The 11977-nt window shown below is 44.5% G+C and overlaps 1 pseudogene; it reads left to right on the plus strand.

Annotated features, from left to right (window-relative positions):
- The first annotated feature begins 7853 nt into the window (after positions 1–7853).
- Positions 7854–8086, plus strand: LOC116741321 (annotated as a pseudogene).
- The last annotated feature ends 3891 nt before the right edge of the window (positions 8087–11977 follow it).

Here is an 11977-nt window from a genome sequence, read left to right on the forward strand (position 1 = left end):
GAGCCCACAGGCCACAAATACAGAGTCCATGCACCCTTGAGCCTGTGTGCCACAACTAGAGAAGAGAAAACCAGTATTCCACAACTAGAGAGAAGCCCACGCACCACAACGAAGGATCCAGCGTCCCTCAACAAAGACCCCCGCGTGTGCAACTAAGACCTGACGCAGCAAAAAATAAATAAGATAAATAAATAATAAATAAATCTTTAAAAGAAAATAAATGTAGAAGAGAGAAGGACAAGAGTCAGCGTCAGTGATGCGATGTGAGAAAGAGTTAGCCGGCCATTGCTAGCTATGAAGATGGAAGGGGACCATGAGCCAAGGAATACCTGCAGCCTCTAGAAGCTGAAGAAGGCGAGAAGACTGATTTTCCCCAAGAGCCTCCAGAAGGAATGTAGGAACATAGCTGGATAAGACCTTGATTTTAATCTGCTGAAACCCGATTCAGACTTCTCTGATCTCCAGAATTTAGATAATACTTTTGTGTTGCTTTAAGCCACGAAATTTGTGATAATTAGTTACATCAGCAATAGGAAACTAGTACACAGGGAATTAGGAATGAAGACCAGAAACAGATACACACTAGAGAGTCAAATAAATGTGGGCCTCCTTGCTCAGTGCATACTATAATACCTTTTCTCTAGTGGTGGTCCAGGGGAAACCCTTCATCCTATGAGTTTTCCAGGAGGCCTGCCTTTGAACCAGATAACCTGATTCAGAGAACCTGCAGTATTAAAAATATATATATATATATTTTTTTTTTATGAGTTAAATTCATGTACATTTCTTTTTTGGTACCTTCAATGTTGGTACTTCGTTTGCTTTTCCCTTTTTTTCCCTGAAGCATAACATAAACATATATATGCACAAATCATTTTCATGAAGTAAACACACTTATGTAACCACCACCCAAATCAAGATATAAAATATAACCAGAAGCTTCAAAACTCATCTCACGCCCCCTTCCATGCGCTATGTCGCCTCCCACCTCATACAGTATACATGCCTTTGTGTCTGGCTTCTTTCACTTACTAGTATGTAGTAAGATGCATCCATATGTAGCAATTGTTCGTCTATTTTCATTGCTCTATAGTATTGCACTGTGTAAATATAAAATGATTCACCCATTTTTTTTCAATTCATCCACTTTTTTAAGAGGAAAATTGTGGATTCAAAGTGGTTTCACCCCCTTCCAGATTTTTCAGACTCTTTACCCACTAATAAGTAACTGTAAATCACAAAGCAAGGATGAAACAACCTGGGCTTCCCAAATGTATTTGACCATGAAACTTTTTTTTTCCTACAAAGCATCTTACAAGACTAATATTTTGTAGGACACGCTCCAGGAAACCATGGTCTGGAGCAATGGCTTTCAAACTGTGCTCCTCAAAGCTCTAAGTTCCCAGATAGTGACTCAATACTGCATAAGGGATCAGAGTAAGATCAACTGTATCCCCACTTCTGCTTCAACACACCCTCCACTTGTATCTGCTTTAAGAAGGGATTTCACATAGATGGGGTGTATGTGTATATGTATTAACTGCCCATGTGTCTATGATTGAGAAAAGTGTTTGGTTGCTTTAAAAAATGTGTTTGAGGGGCTTCCCTGGTGGCACAGTGGTTGAGAGTCTGCCTGCTGATGCAGGGGACACAGGTTCGTGCCCCGGTCCGGGAAGATCCCACATGCTGCGGAGCGGCTGGGCCCGTGAGCCATGGCCGCAGAGCCTGCGCGTCCGGAGCCTGTGCTCCACAACGGGAGAGGCCATGGCAGTGAGAGGCCCGCGTACCGCAAAAAAAAAAAAAAAAAAAATGTGTTTGAAAACCACATGTCTAAGCTCTAGGGGACCTTTCAGAAGGCCTTTGCACAGACCCAGGTTCCAAGCTACAAGGACTTCCTGACCTTATCCAAAGTTCACTGCTTTCACAGTTGCTTACTTGCCAGGCTCTGTCCAAGAGCCATCTGCCCACTGCTTCTGCCAGTGGTGTTGTGGAAGGGCTCAAAAGAGATCACTGACAGCTGCTCAATACAGATCAGGCAGCTTAGTCCACAGGCAGCTTCTGTCTATGGAGTCAGAGGCTGAAAATAGATCATTACATGCCACAAAAGTCTGAAATTGCTTCTAACCAGGCAGCATGCTTTAGGGATTAAGAGCATGGACTCCAGAGCCAAACCCCCTGGCTTAGACTTCTGGCTCTGCTGCTAAGTAGCTGTGACCTTGGGCAAGTTTCTCAATGCCCTCACATTTCAATTTCCTCATCTTTAAAATGGAAGTGAAGATAATAATAGCATGTACCTCAAAGGCTTGATGAGGATGAAATGAGATCATGTTTGTGCAGCACTTGAGACTGGGCTGGGCATCTAGGAGGCACGATGTAAATGTCTGTTAAATAAAACCAAAGTGGTTCTGCGAACTTATAGGTGGCAAAGCCCAATTCCAGGCATTTTACTGTTCAATTTTTACCACCGCCCTCGAGGTGAGGCGCTCTCTGTGGCCCCCCACGCCCCTGAAGAGTTGAGATCGCATGGCCCTCCAAAATGGTGAGTGTTACCAAACTCAGGATTCCTTGGATCGATAACATTTCAAAAGCAATTTTGGGAATCCACATAGGGTGGCTATTTTAACTATGCCATTCAGGACATTAAAATAAACTGCCATCTACCATTACCACTATTTTATGAAAGGTAATTTTAAGACCAAAAAAAGTAGGAAAGACATAATCTCAGAAAAAAAAGACGGGGCTTTAAATTAAATTGAGCTTAGTTAAAAAAAAAAAAAAATCACTACCCTGTTCTGGTTTTCCCATTTCATCTCGAGCCAGTGGCCAAGGGCCAACCCCTGTCTGTGACCCAGCATTTGCATTTGACTAACAGTGCTCTACAGACCCTTGTGAGTGTCCCTGGACACATGGGCCATTATAACTAAACACCTCCCTGAGTGTCCAAGCCTCAAAGCTAGTACTGAACACCCCAAACTGCAGAACTGAAGGCATTTGCTAATGATCCCATTTAACACTGCTATGCTCAGAGGCGAGGGATCACAGGGGAATTGGGCAGAGTTATGTCAGTTATTCGCGGTAGCATTTGATGGGGCCTTTTAGAACCACAGCTCCAACTCCAAGGAGCCAAGAAAGACTGAGCTACCTGGGTGTTTTAGATAAAACCTCAGTCTTTCCACCTGTGCTTCATTGCTCTCACACCACTACCACACTCACAACACTTCTGACACCACAGGTGTGGGGTTTTCCCCCACGCCAAGCAATTCTCTGTGACACACCAGGGTGTTCTACAATTTAACTCAATCCTGACACCATCTACTAGAGACAGCGTCAGATACCACAGGTTAAGGGCTCAGTCCCACGAGACTTCCCCCTCCCCCCATCCCCACAACCAAGATTCAGATGCCAATCACAAGTAGTAGGCCACCAGGATACCCATATCTTCTGTCTGACTTGGCTACAAATTGGAGGTTCCCATGACGTCTTCCTCCTTGGATTCAATTATTTGCTAGGGTAGCTCACAGAACTCAGAGACACACTTACTTACATTTACCAATTTATTAAAGGATACAGATGAACAGCCAGATGAAGAGATACATAAGGTGAGGTCTGGGAGGGTCCGAGCACAGAAGCTTCTGTCCCAGTGAATGCGGGGTGTATCACCCTCCTAGTACTTGCATGTGTTCACCAAACTGGAAGCTCCCTGAGCTCCATACCTTTGGGATTTTTATGGAGACTTCATCACATAGGCATAGCTGGTCATTAACTCCACTACCAGCTCTTCTCCCTTCTTGAGGGAATGAGAGGCAGGGCTGAAAATTCCAAGCTTCTACTCATGGCTTGGTCTTTCCAGCTAGGTCATCCAGTCAGGTCATCCAGGAGCCACTCAGGACCCCACCCAGAGTCGCCTCATTAGAACAAAAAACACTCCCATCACCCAGGAAACTCCAAGGGTTTCGGGAGCTCTGTGCCAGGAACCAGGAGAAGAGACCAATATTTGTTTTCTATTATCTCACACTGGGTGTGCAGACATAGTGAGAGAGGCCAGCTTGGGGAGTCAGGACACAGGGGCTGTCATGCTGGTCCTGCTGCTAACCCAACCGTGTAATTTTTGGTGAAGTCCTCAACCATTTAGAGACTTGTTTTTCTCTTCTACAAAATGGGGGCAGTAATGCCTGCTTTGTATTTCTCAAGGTTGTTCTGGGAATCATATAAGTAGTGGCTGTGAATGTGGTGTTAAAGCACCCTAAAGGAATGCATATTTGTGACTCTCAGCCTCCACCCCCTTCTAGTCAGGGCCCCAAGTTTCCCCACTAAGTTTATACCAAGGATCTTTCCCTCCAGCCTGACGAGGACTCCACAGTACAGCATTCCAGGGTAGACTCCAGGGCCTTGGTTTAGAGCAGTGGGGTAAGGAGAAGCCAATTTTTTTCCTTCTCAGAGCTCTGGTCCCCCAGGTCACTCCAGGATGGAGGGAGCTGCTAAGTATAAACACTCAGGAATCCACAAATACTCTTGGAATTCCAGCTTAGTGAGCCTGTTCAGTAATGCTTCCTGCTAAACTAACAAAGAGTGATAGCAGAAGAATGCTGGGAGACATTCCATCCCCTGGCCTCCAAAGAATCCTGGCAGCTCAACTTGTTATATCAACGTGTTATATCTGGAAGAAACTTTAGATCAGTGGTTCTTAATTCTGGCTAAACATTAGAATCACCAGGGGAGCTTTTAAAAGATACCCTTGCCCGGCTGTACCTCACACCAATTAAATCAGCATATTTGGGAGAGGGACCTAGACATCAGTATTTTTAAAGCTCCCCAGATGATTGCAATGTGCAGCCTAGTTTGAGAACCACTGCTATAGAGGATCCAGGTCAAACACCTCACTTTACAGAAGGAAAAACTGAGGCCCTGGGAGTTTAAGAATTTTGTCTGAAGTCATACAACTGATTAGAGCTTGAGATATCAATTCAACAAGTTGATGATAATAACAGCTCTTTTTTTGTTGAGCTTTTACTCTGGGCCAGAGTAAGCACCAAGCACCTTACAAATATAATGTCAATAAATCCTAACGATTTTATGAGAAAATTGAGACCCAGGGAGTTTAACTAGTTTTCTCAAGGTCAAAACAACTGAACAGTGGCAGAGATTCCAGTTCAATTGTTCAACTTAGTTTGAGCAGCACGCAGATGACAAGACAGGGATAGAGCCCTGCCCTTAAGGAACTTACAGTCTACCTGGAGGGACAGGACACAGGTGAGCCAACATTTAAAACACATTCTGATAAGTGTTACAGTAAAAGTCAACAATGGAAAGACAAGGAAGGCACCTAACTCTGGGAAAAGTCAAAGAAGTCTTCTTAGAGGAGGAGGTATTGAAGAAGTCTTAAAAGGTGAATGAAAGGTAGTTTAGTGAAAAACGAAGAGGGAGAGAAAGTGGAACCAGCCAGTGTAAAGAATGGTGAATGCTCAGAGCTATGCAGTAATTCATAGTGACTTGATAAGTATATTTGGGTGGAGCTACTGCCAAGAGGTGAGATTGAAGAAGTACAGAGACTAGATCATTAAGGAGTTTAAAAGAGGGAACCATAGCAGGATTATAAACGGACAGTGGAAGGATATAAATGTATGTATTTAAAAGGTTATTGGAGGATATGATAACAAAATCACAGGCAACAAAAGAAAAAAACAGATAAAGTGGACTACATCAAAATTGAAAACTTCTGTGCATCAAAGTACACTCTTAACAGAGAAAAAGGGCAACTCATGCAATGGGACAACAAAAAACAATCTGATTCAAAAATGGGCAAAGGACTTGAATCGATCTCTCTCCAAAGAAGATATACAAATGGCCAATAGGCACATGAAAACATGTTCAACATCACTAATCATTAGGGAAATTCAAACCAAAACCACAATGAGGTATCACCTCATAGCCAGTAGGATGGCTATAATCAAAAAAATAGAAAATAATAAGTGTTGATGAGAACGTGGAAAAATTGGAACACTTGTGTACTGCTGGTGGGAGTGTAAAATGGTGCAGTTGCCGTGGAAGACAGTAGGGCAGTTCCTCAAAAAAGTAAAAATAGAATTACCATATGGTCCAGCAATTCCACTTCTGGGTATGTACCTAAAGGAATTAAATGCAGGGTCTCGGGCTTCCCTGGTGGCACAGTGGTTGAGAGTTCGCCGGCCCATGCAGGGGACACAGGTTCGTGCCCCGGTCCGGGAAGATCCCACATGCCGTGGAGTGGCTGGGCCCATGAGCCATGGCTGCTGAGCCTGCGCGTCCAGAGCCTGTGCTCCGCAACGGGAGAGGCCACAACAGTGAGAGGCCCGTGTACCGCAAAAAATAAATAAATAAAATAAAAGCAGGGTCTCAAAGAGATATTTGTCTACTCATGTTTATAGCAACATTATTCATAATAGCTGAAAGGTAAAAGCAACCCAAGTGACGAACGAATAAATAATCAAAATGTGGTGTACATATATACAATGGAACGTTATTCAGCCTTAAAAAGGAAGAAAATTCTGGTACATGTTACAAGGTGGAACCTTATTGTGGTAAGTGAAATAAACCACCCACAAAAGGACAAATACTGTATGAAGTACCTAGAGTAGACAAATTTACAGAGACAGAAAGTAGAATTATGGCTACCAGGAAGGAGCCAGGGAGATGGGTAACGGAGTGTTACTGTTTAATGGGTACAGAGTTTCAGTTTGGGAAGATGAAAAAGTTTTAGAGGTGGATGGTGGTAGTGATTTCATAACAATGTGAATATACTTGATGCCACTTACCTATACGGGTTAAAATGGTAAATTTTATGTTATGTGGATTTTACCACAAAAAAATTATGGCAATAGCATTAAAAGATTAGTGGGTGAAAACTCAATGAGGAGACCAGTTAAAAAGCTAATGCCCAAAAAAAAAAAAAAAAAAAAAAAAAAAAAAAAAAAAAGCTAATGCCCAGGGGCAAAGAACCCAATAAGAGCCTGATAATGTAAGACAGTGGCAGGGGAGACGTAGGGGACAGACACTAGAGATCTCTAGGAGGTGAGTGGCTAGCTAGATGGGGCGTCAGGAAGAATGAGGAGCCCCAAAACGCTACTCCCAAAGTCCTGACCTGAGGGAGTGATGAACAGTGGTGTCCATCACCAAGACAGGGCCCACAGAGTTGGTGGGGGAGGAACAGGTTTCTGAGAAGGTGGTGAGTTCAGCTTTTTTTTTTTTTTTTTTTTTTTTTTTATGCGTTACGCGGGCCTCTCACTGTTGTGGCCTCTCCCGTTGCGGAGGACAGGCTCCGGACGCGCAGGCTCAGCGGCCATGGCTCACGGGCCCAGCCGCTCCGCGGCATGTGGGATCCTCCCAGACCGGGGCACGAACCCGTGTCCCCTGCATCGGCAGGCGGACTCTCAACCACTGCGCCACCAGGGAAGCCCGGTGAGTTCAGCTTTGAACAAGCTGAGTTTGAAGTACCTGGAGAATATCCAGGTGGCAATATCTTAAAGGAATCAGATACACTACAAATTGATCTCAGAAGGTTGGATATTTTTTTAAGTATGATAATAGTATTATGGTTATTTTTTAAAGTTTGTATCTTTTGTAGAAAATATGGGTGAATGGGGCAGGGCTGGCCATGGGGCAATGGTTGTTAGGGCTGAGGCATGGTACACAGAGGTTCTTTGTGCAATTCTGTCTACTCTGGGGACCAGTCAAAATTCACCATAATAAGAAGTTTAAAAAACAATAATAGCCCTGCTCGCCATTCCCGTAATGGCTGCTTCCTTGAAGGTGCTGTCACATGGAACCTCTTAGCCTCAGCATCCTGAACTGATAGAATTAAACAGATACTACTTTCTTTGAAACCTTCAGCCTTTAAGAACCAGTCACCTCAAGATCTCAACATCATGATCTCAGTTTCAACCCAATTGTTCCTAGTTCTCTTTTCATTGCTTTTGGTGCTGCCTGTTGTTGAAGCAGTAGAAGCCGGAGATGCAATCGCTCTCTGCTCGGTGTGGTTCTCAGCATTACAGGCATTTGTGCTTGTTTGGGGGTGTATGCATGAAAGAGAAATGGACAGATGAGACTTTGAAGGGCCTCCCGAATCAAACCTTGCCCTGAAAACCTTCGTGCTATTGAGGTTCAGAACTGAGTTTTGGTCACTGAAAGTTCCCAAGAAACAGTAAATAGGGTAGTTCATAGTCTTGGTTATTTCCCTATAAATAGGAACAAACTGATATACTATGTTAAATGGAAAACAAAACGTTTTCTTCACAACAAATAATGCACTGAAAAATGCCTTAGAAAGAAGGTCAAAGAAGTGAGATGGCTGAACTTTGCATATTTCATAGTTTCAGAATTCTCAATAGGAAGAAGAAAACTCTTGCCCAGAATCCTGGGAAATTGCCACTGTTTAAGTTATAATCACTGCCTCCTGCATCATTGAGGAGTCTTTTCTCCATATTTTTAATGGATTTTTGTGTTGTTATCTCCCAAGTTAATATTGTACCTAGATATTAAATACAGTAGGTCAAAAATTAAAACTTATGTCTTTGGGCTTCCCTGGTGGCACAGTGGTTGAGAGTCCACCTGCCGATGCAGGGGACACGGGTTTGTGCCCTGGTCCGGGAAGATCCCACATGCCGCGGAGCGGCTGGGCCCATGCGCCATGGTCGCTGAGCCTGCGTGTCCGGAGCCTGTGCTCCGCAACGGGAGAGGCCACAACAGTGAGAGGCCCACGCACTGCAAAAAAAACAAAAAAACAAAAAAAACAAATCTCTTTGTGGGGGAAACGTTTAGAAAATGTATTCGATGTATCTAACGTTGAAATGGAGAAAAGATTTAATGTAAAAAAAATACTTTATATTGACATTGAAATGGAGAAGAGATTTAATGTTTAACAAAACCAAAAAAATCTTTATATTAACTGGTAACATCTCCATGGTGAGAAGTACTATATATCAAATATAAACCCATTAGGTAAGTTAAAAAAATAATAATAATAAAGAGATGTAAACCTATAGGGCAGAGATAAAGACATTATTTTATTATTAACAATAATAATACAAAGGACTACCATTTAGGGAGTCTCTACTCTGTGGCAGGCACTTTGCTGAGCCCTTTGCATGCCTATGTTGTACTTTTCATGACAACTCTCATTTTACTAAAGTTCAGATGTCTTGCATACCAAGTGGCAAGCTTCAGATTATATGAGGTATATCAGAGGGAACGAATAAAACAAGAAGCTAGAAGGGCTAAACAAGGAGAGGTATGGACTGCTGACGTCTGAGAATAGGAAAAGGACCCCATAAAGACGGTGGTAGGTAGAGTGCTTTGCAAACCGAGGAAGAACAGAGATTCAAGAAGAAAGGAGTGGGCTTCCCTGGTGGCGCAGTGGTTGGGAGTCCGCCTGCCGATGCAGGGGACGCGGGTTCGTGCCCCGGTCCGGGAAGATCCCACGTGCCGCGGAGCGGCTGGGCCCGTGAGCCATGGCCGCTGGGCCTGCGCGTCCGGAGCCTGTGCTCTGCAGCGGGAGAGGCCACAACGGTGAGAGGCCCGCGTACCGCAAAAAAAAAAAAAAAAAAAAAAGAAGAAGAAAGGAGAGGCTCCTTGTGTCAAATGCCACACAAAGTGCAGGCAAAATAGCAACTAAAAACTGCTCAGTGAATTTTACAGTTAGGAGGCTGGGAGTACCTGGGGTCTTGGAAAGAACCACTGGAATGGTGGGGACAGAAACTGGGTTGGGAATGAGTGGGTAGCAAATTAGGCCTACTCTTGATAAGCTATGCTGTGAAGGGAACTTGAAAGATTGCTGTGATATTGTGATTTATAATAAGAAATATATATTTGGTCTTCATATGTTTCTGGCAGAGCTTCTAAAGCCCGTGGAATTTCCTAAGTGATGAAAGTGATAAAGATGTCTTTTGTTAATGAGGTCTCTTGGACCACACCTAAGGATGGGGCTGGCTGCCAGGAGAATCAACCATGTTTTTAGAGGGGTGGAAACTTTCCACGCCCCTGACCTCTGGGGATGGGAGAGGGGCTGGAGGTTGAATCAATCACCAATGGCCAGTGATTTAATCAATCACGCCTATACAATGAAGCCTCCATAAAAACCCAAAAGGATGGGGTTTAGAGCACTTCCAGGTTGGTGAACATCTCTTTCTATCTGGCTATCCATGAGTTACATCCTTTTAAAATAAACGGGTAATCTAATAAGTAAAATGTGTCTCTGAGTTCTGTGAGCCACTCTAGCAAATTAATCAAACCCAAGGAAGGAGGGGGTCATGGGAACCTCTGACTTACAGCCAGTTGGACAGAAGCACAGGGCACAACCTGGGCTTTCGATTGGCATCTGAAGGTGGGTGGGCAGTCTTGTGGGACTGAGCCCTTAACCTGTGGGATCTGATGCTATCTCTGGGTAGATAGGGTCAGAACTGAGTTGAATTGTAAGACACCAGCAAGAATTGCTTTGTGGTGTGGGGAAACCTCCACACAATCAGAACTGGTCCCAGGCCTTAACTGACTAATAGCTAGAGGAAGGTAGCCACAAAGGTGAGAGGAGCTTGACTGTGTTGATGTGTGGTAGGAAAACAGCAGGGGAGAGACTGAAGATGGAGGAAAGGGAGGTGACGACACGACGCAGTGCTGAGGGATTGGGAGGGATGCAGTCCAGCGCCCAGATGATGGATTGCCTGGGATGGGAGCAGGGGCACCTCCCTGTGGAAGGGGAAGAAGAAAGGCGGCTACTTGTGGGTTGGGGCTTAGGAAAGAGATCAGGGAGTCATGATGTCAGAGAGCAGGTGAACTGGGAGTGGGGGAAGTGAGTAAGCTGAAGACAAGGAAGGTCTGGCCAGAGACTGGCATGGTGGCATTTCTGAGCTGAAGCAGTCATGACAAGGTCCAGGGTGTGCCTGGCTGAGGTGGCAGGTATGGCACTAGAGTTAAAAGGTCAAGAATTATGAGATGGATGATCCTGAAGAACAGATCTGAAGTGGAGAAAAAGTCCGGTGAGTTCTATCCTCAAAGCGATCAGGAGAGAGCAGTTCCTTGGCTTAAGACAGAATCACATTTTGAGATTTAAAAAAAAATAGTAATTCTCAGTCTTAACTCATGGCTAATCTAAATAGCTCTTGCCAAAACGTAAATCTGTAGCTTCCTCAAGAGCAGACCAAATATTTAGACCAAGAAACAGACTGAAACTGTGAAGCAGGAAACCTGCACGATTAATCCTGACTCTGTCAGTTACAAAATGGGTTAAATATACCTTTCTGAGTTCGACTGGAGCCTGGTCTCCATTCATTCACATTCATCCAGCAAACATGCTTTCTGTCTGCCAGGTACTTTGCTAGGTCTCGGGAATTCAAAAACGAATTATCTATGGTCTTTATGGAACTCACAAACAAGCAGAGGAACCAACCCTGACAGTATGAAAATTCTAGGGCAGAGGTAGGTAGAAAGTGCAGTGGGGTTGTGTGAGCACAAAGAAAGGAACCTAGATTTGGGGTGAAGGAGCACAAAAGAGCTAACATGAGATAAACCTTAAAGAAGGAGCAGAGTGCACCCGCCTGGGAAGGAGAGGAAGGGCATTCTAGGAAGAGGAACAGCATGAGAAAGGGCACTGAGGGCCCAGATAGTCATGAAATAACAATCTGGTTTGGCAGAGCAGTGGTTCTTAAATGGCAGTCTGCACAAGAATCAGCCTCGGTATCATTAAAAAGTAGGTTCCCAGGCCCCGGGAGCAATGGATCTGGTAGGCCTAGGAATCTGCATTTTTAAAAACAAGTGTGCTCGGGCTTCCCTGGTGGCACAGTGGTTGAGAATCCGCCTGCCAATGCAGGGGACACGGGTTCAAGCCCTGGTCCGGGAAGATCCCACATGCCGCGGAGCAACTAAGCCCGTGCGCCACAACTACTGAGCCCGTGAGCCACAACTACTGAGCCCGCGAGCCACCAACTACTGAAGCCAGCACTCCTAGAGCCCG

This window comes from Phocoena sinus, chromosome 16, assembly GCF_008692025.1.
Source record: "Phocoena sinus isolate mPhoSin1 chromosome 16, mPhoSin1.pri, whole genome shotgun sequence".
In the NCBI taxonomy this organism is placed as follows: Eukaryota; Metazoa; Chordata; class Mammalia; order Artiodactyla; family Phocoenidae; genus Phocoena; species Phocoena sinus.